This window comes from Melospiza melodia, chromosome 7 (genome assembly GCF_035770615.1).
Source record: "Melospiza melodia melodia isolate bMelMel2 chromosome 7, bMelMel2.pri, whole genome shotgun sequence".
Taxonomy (NCBI): domain Eukaryota; kingdom Metazoa; phylum Chordata; class Aves; order Passeriformes; family Passerellidae; genus Melospiza; species Melospiza melodia.
The window spans coordinates 2,234,444-2,247,378 of NC_086200.1; the positions used below are offsets into that span (position 1 = coordinate 2,234,444).

The following is a 12,935-nucleotide window of genomic DNA, read 5'->3' on the forward strand; positions in this document are numbered from 1 at the left end:
GCAGCTGTGGGCCCTGGGAAGCAGAAAGTCATGGAGGGGCTGCAGCGTGGGCACAGAGGGACAGGGGAGCTGGGCAAGGGGTGCAGCACAAGGCCAGGGAGGAGGTGCTGAGGGAGCTTTAGCCTGGACAATGGGGGCTCATGAGGGACCTTCAGGCAGACTGCCATTGATCCCTGCCTTGGATCCATAGAGCCAATGCTCAGCACGAGGGCTGTTTCCCTGCCAAACATCCCTTCACTGCATCCAAGTGCTTTAGACACTGGTGTGGGTAACACTTTCATATTTTGTTGATTTGTTTGTTTGCTAGAAGGAGAAGCCTTGTGCAATTTCTCCTTCTCCAGGGAGCAAGGGAGCTTTTTTCTCAGTCTTTCCTACACTTTTACAGCACTGGCAGAAATCCTGCTAGAATTTTAGTTTTCAAGGGGGCAGTTCTGGACAATGCAGTATTTTTGCACAAGAACACATCGTTTGGGGCAGGGATGTTGGTGCAGAACGAGCAGTTCTGGTGCCAGACCAGCCAGTAGGGCTTGCCCATCATTTTCAAGTTAACAGCTCCCGTGTCTTTTGGCTGCCCAGGGAATCAGTGTGTGTTGTGTTTGGGAACTGAGTAGGAAATCAATGCCCTTGCATTCCAGCTGGTGCTCAGAGATTAGAGGAGCTGGGAGGGGCTGGGCTGCATTTCTGATTCCAGCCACTTCAGCACCATCAGTGTGGGCGAGTCCAAGCGAAGAACTTGCCCGAGCACAGATGCACAAAGAGAGCTGTTCCCAGTGCAATGCTCTGGGTCTGATTGCATTCCATAAGGACCGACATGCTCCAGATTCCCCAGGAGTGTGGGTTACTGAAGCAACAGGAGAGCAAGTTCAGGATGGCTGCTGGTTGGGGCACTGCTGCCGAGTGCTGATGTGTGTAGCGACAGAAAGGACAGGATTGATTCAGGGTGACCCCCACGTGGCGAAAAATGTGCTTTCACTCTATGATTTAGAAGTTTAAACAAATGCTTTATTAAGCTATGTTATATTACACTAGTACTATATTAAAACTATACTAAAGAGATATTATACTAAAAACATACGAAAGAAAAACTCGTGACTGTCTCCACACAGCCTTTTATCTAATTATCTAATCAGTCTAAACAACTATCTCTAAAATCCAATTAACAAATCACTTTCAGTAAACAATCACTATAACACATTTTTCATGTAGTAAAAAACAAGAACAGCAAGTAGAGATAATAATTGTTTTCTCTCCTTCTATGAGTTTTTCACTACCTTCCCCTAAAAAAAAACCTAGGGGAGAGAATTATATCTCTCTCCATTCAAAGAATGTAAATTCTACAGCTCAGTAAAGAGAGATGATAAAAGTGAGATCTGTCTATCTATCTATTTTAATCTTCCTGGCTCTGCTCCAAAGCAGTGGAAGATGCAAAGGCATCCCTTCAGGAGAGAAGTAGAGACAAGTTCCATTGACTGATCCTGAGCAGGCAGAGATGTTTCCCCCTCCAGAGATGGTTGTTTTTTCCCCTCATGTTTTCCTACTCCAGCCTTTTCTGACCTGAAGCCTTCATTTGTCCTTTAAATTTTTGCATGTCTTAAGGGAATGGAACTATCCCATGCTGTAGCTGGGGTCTGGTGACTCTGGTCATACATGCCATGCCATACATGGCACATGGTTTCCTTCACTGGCATCCCCAGGGCTGTGTAAGTGCATTCGTTAATGGGGCCTTATGAGAAACTCTGTTACTGCTGGTCAGAATTCTCCGTTGACAAAAGAGGGAGAAGAAACACCTTGGTCTTCCTCCATATACTGAGGTGGCCATAGAGGTTCTCTGACTTCCATCAGAGATCTTTGCATGCATCCTTATCTCCTGAATGACCTGGTTTTCTAACAAGAGTGTGGATGTCAGGAAGGAGGAATGCTGGTGCAGGCCTGAAGAGAAGGTGAACTCCAGAAGTGTCTCTCACAAGGAGTGAGCTCACCCAGGAAGCCCCTGCAGAGCCAGGATGGAGCTGTGGGACAGGGCGGGGTGTCAGTCACTACTGAAAGACAAACAGGACACGTCGGAAGCAGAGGGAGGCCCTCACCAGACCCTTGAGAAATGCCACCCCTTCCCTGTCAGCTGCCTGAGAGGCTGTTGGAGCTTCAGTCCCAGATGGCCCCTGATTGTAGGGCCAGGGGCACTTTGGAATCTGTGCCTCCCCTCGGGCAGAGAACGACCCAGGAGAGCAGCAGCACAGTGCTTTGGGAACGTGTGAGCCCAGCAGTCTGTGAGTCTTGGCCCACAAAGGGCGTATGGGAAGTTGAAACCCATCCTCTCCTGCTTTCTGTGCAGGTGCTTCTAGAGAAAGAGCAGGAGCACACTGCCTCATCTGAGCTGCCATGCCAGACTCAGGGAGAGCTGTTCCCAGCCTGAGAGCAGGAAGAGCAGCTCAGGCAGCAGGTGGAAGAGCCACAGGAGAATGGCCAGGTGAGCCTGACTGGCCAGGGCACAGAGGGAAGGGCAGGGAGAGGGGCATAAACCAGAGCTCTTGGGACTGAGGAGGCCAGGAGTCCCACAGGCAATGGAAGCACAGAGCCTTGCAATCTGCAGAGATCAGCCCTGGGACAGGAGGTTTGCAATGGAGGCAGATGTGGGGAGGGAAGGAGAAAGAAGGGGCTGAATAAATGTGATTTTGAGGCTGCAAGAGGAAAAAAGCTGAGCCTGATGGCAGCTCTCAGTCCCTTGCTCTGCTTTTGTGTGTACAGAACATCAAGGCAGAGCCACAAGCAGAGCTGCCCAAAGCTCAGAGTGACAGCATGGCAGTGAAGAGAAAGAACAAGGAAGACATGGGAAGAATTCAAGAGGAGAATCTTCATCAGCAGAAGGGCGATCATCAAAACCAGGTGAATGAAAGAGTGGCAGCCACTCCACTCATGAAATGTCCTCTCTTTTGTTTATTAGAGAACATGAAGGAACAGCTGGATGCAGAGCTTCAGACAGCTCACAGTATGATCAAGGCAAGGCATAAGCAGCTGGAGGAAGAAATGAAAATCATCAGAGAGAAACTTAATTGCTTCCATCAGTCTCTGCAAAACCAAGTGAGTGAAAGAGGGATGCAGCCACTGCAGTCACCAATCTGGTGGTTTCTGCCCTTCTTGCCTTTCCAGTGCAGAGCAGCAGGGAGTGGGGCCATGCCTCCGAGTGCCATGCTGCTGTAGTGTGTGTATCACAGTCACTCTGAAGGACATTTCCCGGTGTGCTGAATCTCAACATCTGCCCTGGACAGTGAAACTTGTCCTTTGGCCTTTTGGCCAGCAGTCATCCAAATTGATTCCTGCTGGCCTGCTCCTGCTCTCCTTTTTTCTTGAGCTGTTTTTACAGTGGAACTTGGTGACCCAGATGGAGGATTGAAACAAGCTGTTGTATCCCCTGTCAATCTGTTCTTTGCCTTTCCTCACAGTCGATGACTCCTGGCTGACAGGGACAAGCTGTAGTGTCTGACTGCTTTGTTCTGTTTGACTTGAGGTGCAGGTGTTGACATCTCACCGGGCAGCCTGCGAAGACTTGCAGGGAATGTGTGGCAATGAAGAACCCCAAGTTAGGAGTGAGGCACAGGAACAGTGCCCACCAGAAATGCTCCAGGTCCAGCACATCATGGGCCCTGAACCTGCTGCTGCAGCAGCATCACCTCGAGGAAGCCCTTCTGTGAAACCTGGGAACTCAGGCTCGGGCACATCCCGGGAACAGGAGATTGAGGAGGAGTACCTGGAGCTGCTGGGTACGTCTGGGGTGTTTCTTATCTGAGGGACAGTGTATTGTGTGCAGGTGTCAGCAGAGCTGTACCCAATGCTCCTCCTGAGCTCGGTGTCACAGGGCCATTTAGGACTCCCCAGAGGCAGTGCTGTGCTCCGAGGCAGCGAGAGAGCTCTGGGTGTTCCTGCTGCCTCGGAGGGCACCTGGGACTGGCTTGGGTTTGCCTGAGCTTCCCTCTCTGCTAAAGGCTGAAGCAGGGATTGTTCTTGGATCAGCAGAAGGCTGTGACCTAGCAAATGATCTAGGCAAGTCCTGTGTGCTAGTGGCCAAACTGAACAGAATTTTTAGCTTCCTAAATTCTCCTTAGACTCCTGACTAGCAACCAGTCATCACAGCAAAAAAACTTCACAGAAATGGACTGACTTTGGAGTTTGTCTTTTTGGTTGGGGATTTTGTTTTGGGGGGGTGGGGTGGGATTGCTTTTCTGTTGTTCATTTTTGGTGGGGGTTTTTTGTTGTGTTTTTCTCCATCCTGAAGGAGCCCTTCTACCCCACGTTTTACTGATGTCATTTTATGACTGTTACTGTTACCACTACTACATCTGCAGTTTATTTTCATGAGAATGCTATATTTTTATCAATAAGAGAATGCTATCTTTTTGTCAATAAGAACTACTTTGAAAGAACATCAGGTTACAGGACAAATAGAGAGCACAAGGTATTTTCCATGTGCCGCCAAAGAAAAAACAGAGACTTTGATAACAAACTTTATTTAATCTTCTAGTTTTATGCTTATCAAGATGTGTTCAGGAGACACATCCAAGTGGCGTGATCAGATAAAACTGTACTGCAGGCATTTCTCAGGAGAGAGCCTCCAGCCCAGCCATGGTATATCCCTCAGATCCATGGCACTTTTCCATACCTGATTCCCACTCTTTCCCATGACTGTTAGAATCCTACCCATTGGCCCAGGCCCTGCTCAGATCAGTCTCTAGGAAAACACATCAAGCCCTTTGTGATTCTGCAGCACAACCCAATCAATCTGCTTCTTGCCCGTAACAGCTGCCAGTGCTGTGCTCTCAGATAAGAGACCTGGTGGGGCTGAGACCAGAGCCCAGTGGATTCTGTGTCTGCCATCACCTGTTGGGACAAAAAGGGCACTGATCTGTGCCTCGGTGTGGCTGATCTCAAAGCCCATCCTGTTGTGTCCTGAATGGGGGTAACAGCTTGTCTGGGGCTCAGGCTCACTCTGGCTTCTTCCCATCAGTGCCTGTCAGTGCTCATGCTGGGGCTTTGCCAGCCTTGTTGTGGTCGCTGCCCTGTCCCTGAGGGCTGGAGGGACTGCAGAGGCTGGAGCCTTCCTTAGCTGGGAGAGGGGCATCTTTGAGCTCAGCCTGCTCACAAGCAGGTCAGGGTCCTGATGCTGAAAGCCCCATCAGGATCGGTTACAGCTGGAGCTGCTCTGGTTTACAAATGGGAAGGCATTCCTTTGGCAAACTGCTGAAAGGTGGGGAAGATGTCCTCCTCTCCTGGGATTGTATGTCCCTGTGCTTTGTTTCCTGTCAAGAGAACTCTTCAAAAGACTGTACAAATCAGTCTCTGTGCTGGCCACCTGTGCTGCAGGGCTGTCTGCCTGGTTGTGGTTGTTGTTACCCAGCCGACCACAAAGGGCTCAGAGCTCCAGGCGCTGGGGCTGCCTTTTGTATCTCCTGGAAGCTGGGATCTCTACTTTAAAGTCAGCATCTTGCATTTTGTTTCCCTCAGGGAGAATGGTGAACACCACTGAAAATCCCCTGATGAAATACAGGCATCTGAATTATATTGGCAGCGGGTGAGTCCAACAGCAGTTACTCCTGCACAACCATGGGCCAGGTGTTTTTGGGGTGGAATGTCTATCCAGCGTGAAGTCAGGACAGCTGCAAAGATGATCACACACTGGGGATAGATTGTCCCATCTCTCAATGCTGCTCAGAATTTGTGAGTGGGCTCAGAAGGCATTGTCAGAGATGCCTTGCTACCGAGGTCTTGCCTGCATCAAGGAACAGGACCTGGAAGGTCTCCTTGTCTCTCAAGTGTGGGACAGCTCTGTGTTAATTTCTTTAGCATTTTTTGTGTGTCTCAAAATCATACTGGCACACTAATGAAAAGAGAAGAAACTTGCTTGCCTGAAAGAGCAACCTATGCCCTATCAAAGCTGTGAGATAACAGCTCCCAGGAACAATTCTTTCCCCTGGTTTGAAGAGGGAAACACTCTGTGGTCAGGATAGGAACCACACTGTTTAGACAGTGAAACCCAAGAGGAAAGACTAAACTCCCTTTAGAAATTGGGCCCCAGTGCTTCAGGAACAGGCCCAGTGCCCATGCACTTGAGAGGAAAATGCATCATCTCCCTTCTGGCAGAGCCCTCCTGCATCCTGCAGGTTTTGACACTTCCAGCAGAGATCTCCTGTGTGGGCTGGCTTTCACTGCAAGATCTAAACAGCTTCTGCTTTCTCTGCTTCTTTTTATTTTCTAGGACTTTTGGAGATGTTTACAGAGCACTCGACAGTGCCACAGGAGGAGAGGTAAATGTCAACAGCCCCTGCAGGCTCTGCTGCACTCGAGGGCTTTCCCCTCTGGTGTGAGCTGTGGCTGGAGCTTTGGGCAGAGCTGTGCTGAAAAGGCACAAGAAGCACAGACTGGTGCCAGCCCACAGAACACATATGGGACTTTGTCCTCCTCAGCTGCCGGAAGGAAGGCACGGAGGGCAGCGGTTCCTTTCAGAGAAGGACGCGCTCACTCGCTCTCCATTGCTAAAACAAAGGTGGTGCCTTCGAGCACCTCACTGCTCTTTGGGGCTACAGCTTCAGAGTCCTGAATTCTCATTTCTGGCTGCCAGCAAATCCATCTGAAAGTTACTGGTAGTTCCTTAGCCACCTGCAGTGCTGTACTTGGGAACTGCACATAGGGAGAGATCTGCAAGGCGTCCTTGAAAGCCCTAAGCCCTGCCCATATCACAAGATGTATCCACAGAGTATTAAGGCATGGATTCCTTCTTCTGAGTCCCAAACAAAGCAGCAGAGAGTGTGGTCAGAGGTTTGTGGGTGATAACTGAGACATCGCTGTTACCAAGTGGTCAAGGCAAAATGTCAGTGGCCCCACGTGTCCTGTAACTGGCTCCCAAGGGAGCAGAGAAATGGGCTGTTGGAATGTCAGTTCCTGATTACTGCAGTGCCTAATCACAAGGCAGTTTGGCACAGTTCAGCTGTGTCATTGCAAAATCACTCGCTCCCACGTGCCTTGTGGTCTCGTGCCACCAAGCCCTCAAGTTACTGATTTTCAATGTCATTTTAGGTGGCAATGAAAAAAATAAATCTTCAAGGAGTGAGGAGGAAGGAGCTAACCTTTAATGAAATAATGATCATGAAGAGGTATAGGAGTCCCAATGTTGTGAATTATTTAGACAGGTGAGAGGTCATGGTCTTATCCCATCGATGTGTGTTTACATAAAGCAAACATGAGAGGTTAAAAACCCACTTTCGTCAGTGTCAGCAAGTAAAGCTGTTAATTTTTATTTATTCATATTTCTCTACTCCTCTCCAATGGATGAGAAGAGAGTGCATCTTGTCTGCATGAGTCTTCCCTGGCACATCTAATTTGATAATTACTCCAAAATTATTCAAAACCTGGATCAGCTGTATCTTCCTAACTCAATGGCCTCAAAGTTCACTGCCTCGACATTTATTTGGGATTGATTTTTTAAAGTTTCTAAAGTGCAGATGAACCATCCTAAAGTGGATTTCCCTTGGATTGTTGCCCCTCTTTGCCATTGCTATGCATGCCAGGAAGACTAGGTGCTTATTTCCAGAAACACCATGCCTGGCATGTTTTATATCTGGGCTCTTTCTAAACTGCACTTTTCATTTGCTGCCCATCTAAGACATCTCCTTTTTCACAGATGTGTCTTTCTCTATGAGACAGCACAGATTGCAAATAATGCACAGCCAAGAGGGAGTGTCTATTCCTTTGATTCTGTCCTTGTCACAAAGGCATCTGGAAATAAGAAACCTGGAAGCAAAAAATCAACGTAGCCATGCATGTTCATCTCTACCCCCTTGTTTCCTTCTTTCAGCTACCTTCTAGGCGAGGAACTCTTGCTGGTTATAGAGTACATGGATGGAGGTGTCCTGAGTGACATCGTCAGCCAGACCTGCCTGTCTGAAGATGAGATGGCAGCCATCAGTCGGGAGGTCAGCAATCCCAGCTGTGTTTCCAAGGGCTTGGGCAGGATTGTCTGGGAAACAGGGGCTCAGAACAGGAGAGGTTTCCTATGCCGAGTTTTGTTTCTGTGTTGCTGGTATGCTATGGGCAAGTAAAAGCATCTCAAGTGAAAGGCCTGCCAGTGCCCCTGCACTCCCTGTACTCAGTGCCAGTACTCTTATCTCCTGATGTTGTATTCTCGCTCTGTCTCTTGTATTTGTAGTTGCTGTTCTCCACCTTGCCTCTCTAAATGTTTGCCTGGAGTCTGTCTTCACTGCATTCCTTGCCTGTAAAAGCAAAGGTGCTGGTGGCAGGATTTGAAACAAACAGCAAAGAAAGAAGAGAGAGACTCGTTTCTCTCAGTGCTCAGCTAAAAAGGATAGGAGTGCAGCCAGAATGCTCTTTGTTTCTGAGCACATGCGCTGCAGCAGGAGTCATCCTGGCTGGTTGGCAGGGGACAGCCTACAACAGCAGGTGCTGTTGCTCTTTCAAAAGCTGACGTGCCTTTCCTCAGAAAGGTCCTGCTCTGCAAGTGTTGGAGCAGCAAGCTCTTCCTCTCAGTGGCCATGACTGTTCTGCCATTACTCCCCATTCCCCTGGAGAGGGAATCTTTTAGATTCTTTGTTTCCTTCCTTGTGTGATGAAATCACATCACTCATTTTTGCCCTTCTGTTTCTGTTTTCTCGCTCAGTGCCTGCAAGGACTGGATTTTCTTCATGCAAACGATGTGATCCATCGAGACGTGAAGAGTGACAACATCCTTCTCAGAACCGACGGTTCTGTCAAACTGGGTCAGTATATTCTTGGTGAGGTGCAGCGTTCCAGGGATGTGGGTGTGGGGCTGCTTGGCGTGACTGCCAGCTCCCCAAACATGGTGCTGGTGGCAGTGCAGGGACCCCTGCTGCGAGCTGAGGGCACAGTTGCAACGTGCACAGAGGTAGAAGGAGCCACAAGCAGTCAAGAGTGGCCTTGCTCTGTGTGGGTCCCTTCCAGAGGGAGGGAGTTACAAGTCTAAAGTTTCCAAAGAACAAAAGCCACTGCTAGAGGCAATGTAAAACATGGGGGGATTTTTAAAGTCGCCAATGCCAGGAGATTCCACAGAGCAATTTCAAACTTCTACTGGGGAATTCTTTTGCTTGCTTTCCTAATTGCACAGAATTCAGATAAAACCAGTATTTTGTTTTCTCCTCAGCTGATTTTGGCCTCGCTACTCAGCTCACCCCTGAGCAGAGCAGATGGTGCTCGGTAACCGGGACTCCTTGGTGGATGGCGCCTGAAGTGGTGACAGGTCAACCATATGGCCCCAAAGTGGACATATGGTCTTTTGGAATTGTGGGAATTGAAATGATAGAACAAGAACCTCCTTACTTGGGCGAAAGTTCTGGCACGGTAAGGAGCAAATACTCACTGATCCCACTGTCTTTCTCACCTGTCCCATGTCCTGTGTGCCACTGGACAAAATCCCATTGCCATCTGCTGGAACTACTTCCACCAAAGTCCCCTCCTACAAATGTCCCTGCAACACATCAGCATCTGCTGTACTTTTGGTTGCATCAGTGGGGGAACTCAAGCCTTACCACATGCAAACAAACTCCAAACAAACTCCATTCTCACTCAACACTTTCCTTTGGGTTGAGTGGTTCCAGTTCTTTTGTCTGTGTAGATGGCCTTAATAACAGGGGAAAAGCATCTTAAAAGTGTTGTTACCTTTCCAGAAATGAAGGAAGGAAACCCAAACCCAACAAAGTTTCTAAAACCGTGGTCTTTAGAGTGGAACCTAACCCTGTGTGCAGTTTCTTCTCACTGGAAAACATGGGCATGAGGATGTAATGCACAGAGTCTCTTCTGCTTCTTGTACAGTGCTGCTGAAACACTCAGTGACCGTGTTTCTCTCCTAGCCCAAGCAACATTCTGCATGTCACCAAGCCAGAGCCTGGTGATGTGGAGAGCCTGCCAAAACCTCCTGTTTCTTTCCTGGCACTTTCTGGCATGGGCCTACCATTAATGCATTGACTTGAGCAGCCAAATGACTAGAGGGTGTCCATAGGGATGGAACTTCTCCTTCTTCTGACCTAGACAATTTTTCTTTGGCTGCAGAAATGGGAAGCTGAAATTTTCAGACTGCTGAGAGACAGAGCTGCAAGTGGCTCCTGTGTGCCCAAGCAGGCATTTTCATCCCAATACATTTGTGCAGGCATCTTAACGTGTCTGTGTTGAAGAGGAGATTTTCAATGTTTGTTTCCCTACCTGGGTATTAACTGATGGATTTCCTTTCTTTTCTTCCAATTCCCATTGTTTTCAAGAACAGCACAAAAAGCTTGATGAGTTTTGTTCTAGGGCACGTGCGCTTAAAGGACCAACAAGCACTGCAGAGATGCCTTTCATGTACTAACCCTTGAAATTAGTTAGTATAGCAAAGTCGCTCTTCCAAAAACCATCTCAAGCTGGCATGAATCCTCAGAGAAGCAAATGTTTTTTTGCTGATGTAGTTCCCACTAACTAGGTCAGGCGATGAAATCAGCTGCCAAGGCAAGATCTGCAGGATGGTGGAAAAGCTGTGGCTGCATTGGGGTTTGGGTTTATGGTTGGTAAAGGAAAGTCATCTCTGGGTCTGTGCCAGGGCAGAAACTGCCACTGAAGAACAGAGGTTAAACAAAGGGATCTGGGAGAGCCTTAGAGATGTGAAAGCAGGAGGTGGAGCCTGGTGTCTCCTTTCTCTCCAGGCTACATACCTGATAGCCACAGTAGGGACTCCACAGCTGCGGCAGCCCAAGCTCCTCTCGGCTTTGCTGCGTGACTTCCTGAGCTGCTGCCTGCAGGCAGACGAGGAGCAGCGCTGGTCTGCCAAGGAGCTCCTGCAGGTAAAATGTGAAGGGGCTGCCGGTGAAACAGGCTCTGAGGGATGGGCTCCTCCTCCACTCAAGCCCAAGGCAACAGATGAGCCCCCTTCCTCCTCACCTCCACTCTTGGTGCTCTTCAAATGAAAATGGTGAGGAATCCTAGACTGGGCTGGGCTGGCAGGGCCCTGTAAATGTCCTCTGGTGCAAGTGTCCTGCAATAAGCAGGAACATCTTTAAAGAGATCAGGTTGCTCAGAGCCCGTTGCCACCGGAGCCGGAATGGTTGCAGGGATGGGGCACCTACAAGCTCTTGGGGCAAGCTGTGCCAGTGTGGCACCATGCTCTGAGTACACAAGTTCTTCCTTAGACCTACTCTGATTAGATGCCCTTAGTGTTTAAAAAGATTTGTCCATATCCTATTGTAACTGGCCTTGTTAAAAAAGATGTCCCGCACTTTCTTCAAAGCCACTGTGAAGTCTTGGAAAGTGGCAATAAAGTCTCCCTGGGGCCTGTCCTTCACAAAACTGAATAACTCCAGCTCCCTCTGCATTTCCTGTGAGGAGAGGTGCTCTGTCCTCTGACTGTGTCTGTTGCCCTCTTTTGTGATTTGGTGGAGTATTCAGTTTTATCTAATGGCAAAAAAATTGAAGTAGAGCAATACAGGGTACAGAGACATGAAATGGTGGTGGAGGAACCCAAGGAAGCCAGTCCCAGCCTAGGGGTCAGAGATTTGGCTGTGGGCAGGAGGGGCTGTGGGGGGCTCACTGTGAGCTTCTGAGGGGCCCTGGTTGGTGCCCCCCAGCCCACCCTCAGAGGTTTCTGCCATGCAAACAGGGACAGCTGGGAGGGACTTGTCCCAGCCCCATCTGCTGCCTGGCACGCTCAAGCAGACGGGAACTGTGCCAGGGTTACTGCCAGGTTGTGTGGCAGAGAGGGAACTGCAGGGCCCAGTGCCAATGGGCTGGCCCTGCTGGGAAGGAAGGTGCCATCCAGCACACGAGGGGCAGGGCATGGAAAGGCAGACACTGCTTTCTGTCCCTGTGGGAATCAGCACAGTGCCTGTCTTTCAAAGGCAGGGACCTATGTGAGTCATTGGAGTTTCCTGAAAGGAAGAAAACCCCGGGACAGAAAGCACCATTTCTAGAGCGCTGGCAGGGCAAAAATCCCAGCATGATGAAGACATCACAATAAACAGATGAGTGGGATTCTGGGCCAGGTTTGCCTGTGATGGCAAGGTCTTGCACATTGGGCGTGACTGGGGAGCAGATGGTCCCATTGGTCCTCTTTCTGGGTCTTTCCAGGAACTTGATGTATCCTGATTGAGTCCCTGAAGCAATGAGCTTGGAAAGTAATGGTTCACTGTTCTTTGTTTTTTTTTTGTTTTTTTTTTTCCAGTGGACAGCATCCATTTGTAACTTCAGCCAAGCCACCATTCATCCTGGCACAAGTCATCAACTCAGTGAAGAAGACGAATAACCCTAACCCTAAACACTAAACCTAAAACCTTACCCTAACCTTAAATGCTAACCCAAACCCTAACCCTATCCCTATCTCTATCCCTTACCCTTTTCCTTACCCTTTCCTTAACCCCAACCATAAGCCTAAGCCAAAGCCTAAACCTAAACCCAAACCTGAACCTAAGTCTAAGCCTAAACCTAAGCCTAAGCCTAAAACCTAAGTCTAAGCCTAAGCCTAAACCTAAGCCTAACCCTAGGAGACGAGAACGTAGCAATCATGTCAAGATGTTATCTCTGTTACCAATTTAGAGTAGGATTGTAGAGTAGGGTTGCTAAAGAGATTTGTAGCATAGAATTATAGATTAGAGTTGTAATTAATAAAGTTTCTGAAACATCAACTCACTTGGAAGATTCTCCTCCTTCTGACCCCTTCAGAAAATTCCACATTTTTTTCTGAATTACCAGTTGTTTTTTATTGGTACTAAGTCACACATATGGCTTTTTTTGTATGGTTTCATAAGTGAGAAGGGCTCTTCTTCATTCATCCTCTCCAGACCACACTGCCTTTGGAATATGACCCACTGGCTGGTTATGGCACAGCTGTGGTATTTCTAGTTGAGGCAGAAAGGGCAATGGCATTTGAAGGCAAAACCAAAGGAAGAATGAGG

At 48.6% G+C, this 12,935-nt stretch overlaps 1 long non-coding RNA gene across 1 annotated transcript; it reads left to right on the top strand.

Moving 5' to 3' along the window:
- Nucleotides 1-10,693: 10,693 nt before the first annotated feature.
- Nucleotides 10,694-12,665, top strand: LOC134420454 (uncharacterized). The gene is made up of 2 exons (XR_010028356.1): nt 10,694-10,832; nt 12,206-12,665. It is a non-coding gene; the product is annotated as an uncharacterized LOC134420454 (long non-coding RNA).
- The last annotated feature ends 270 nt before the right edge of the window (nt 12,666-12,935 follow it).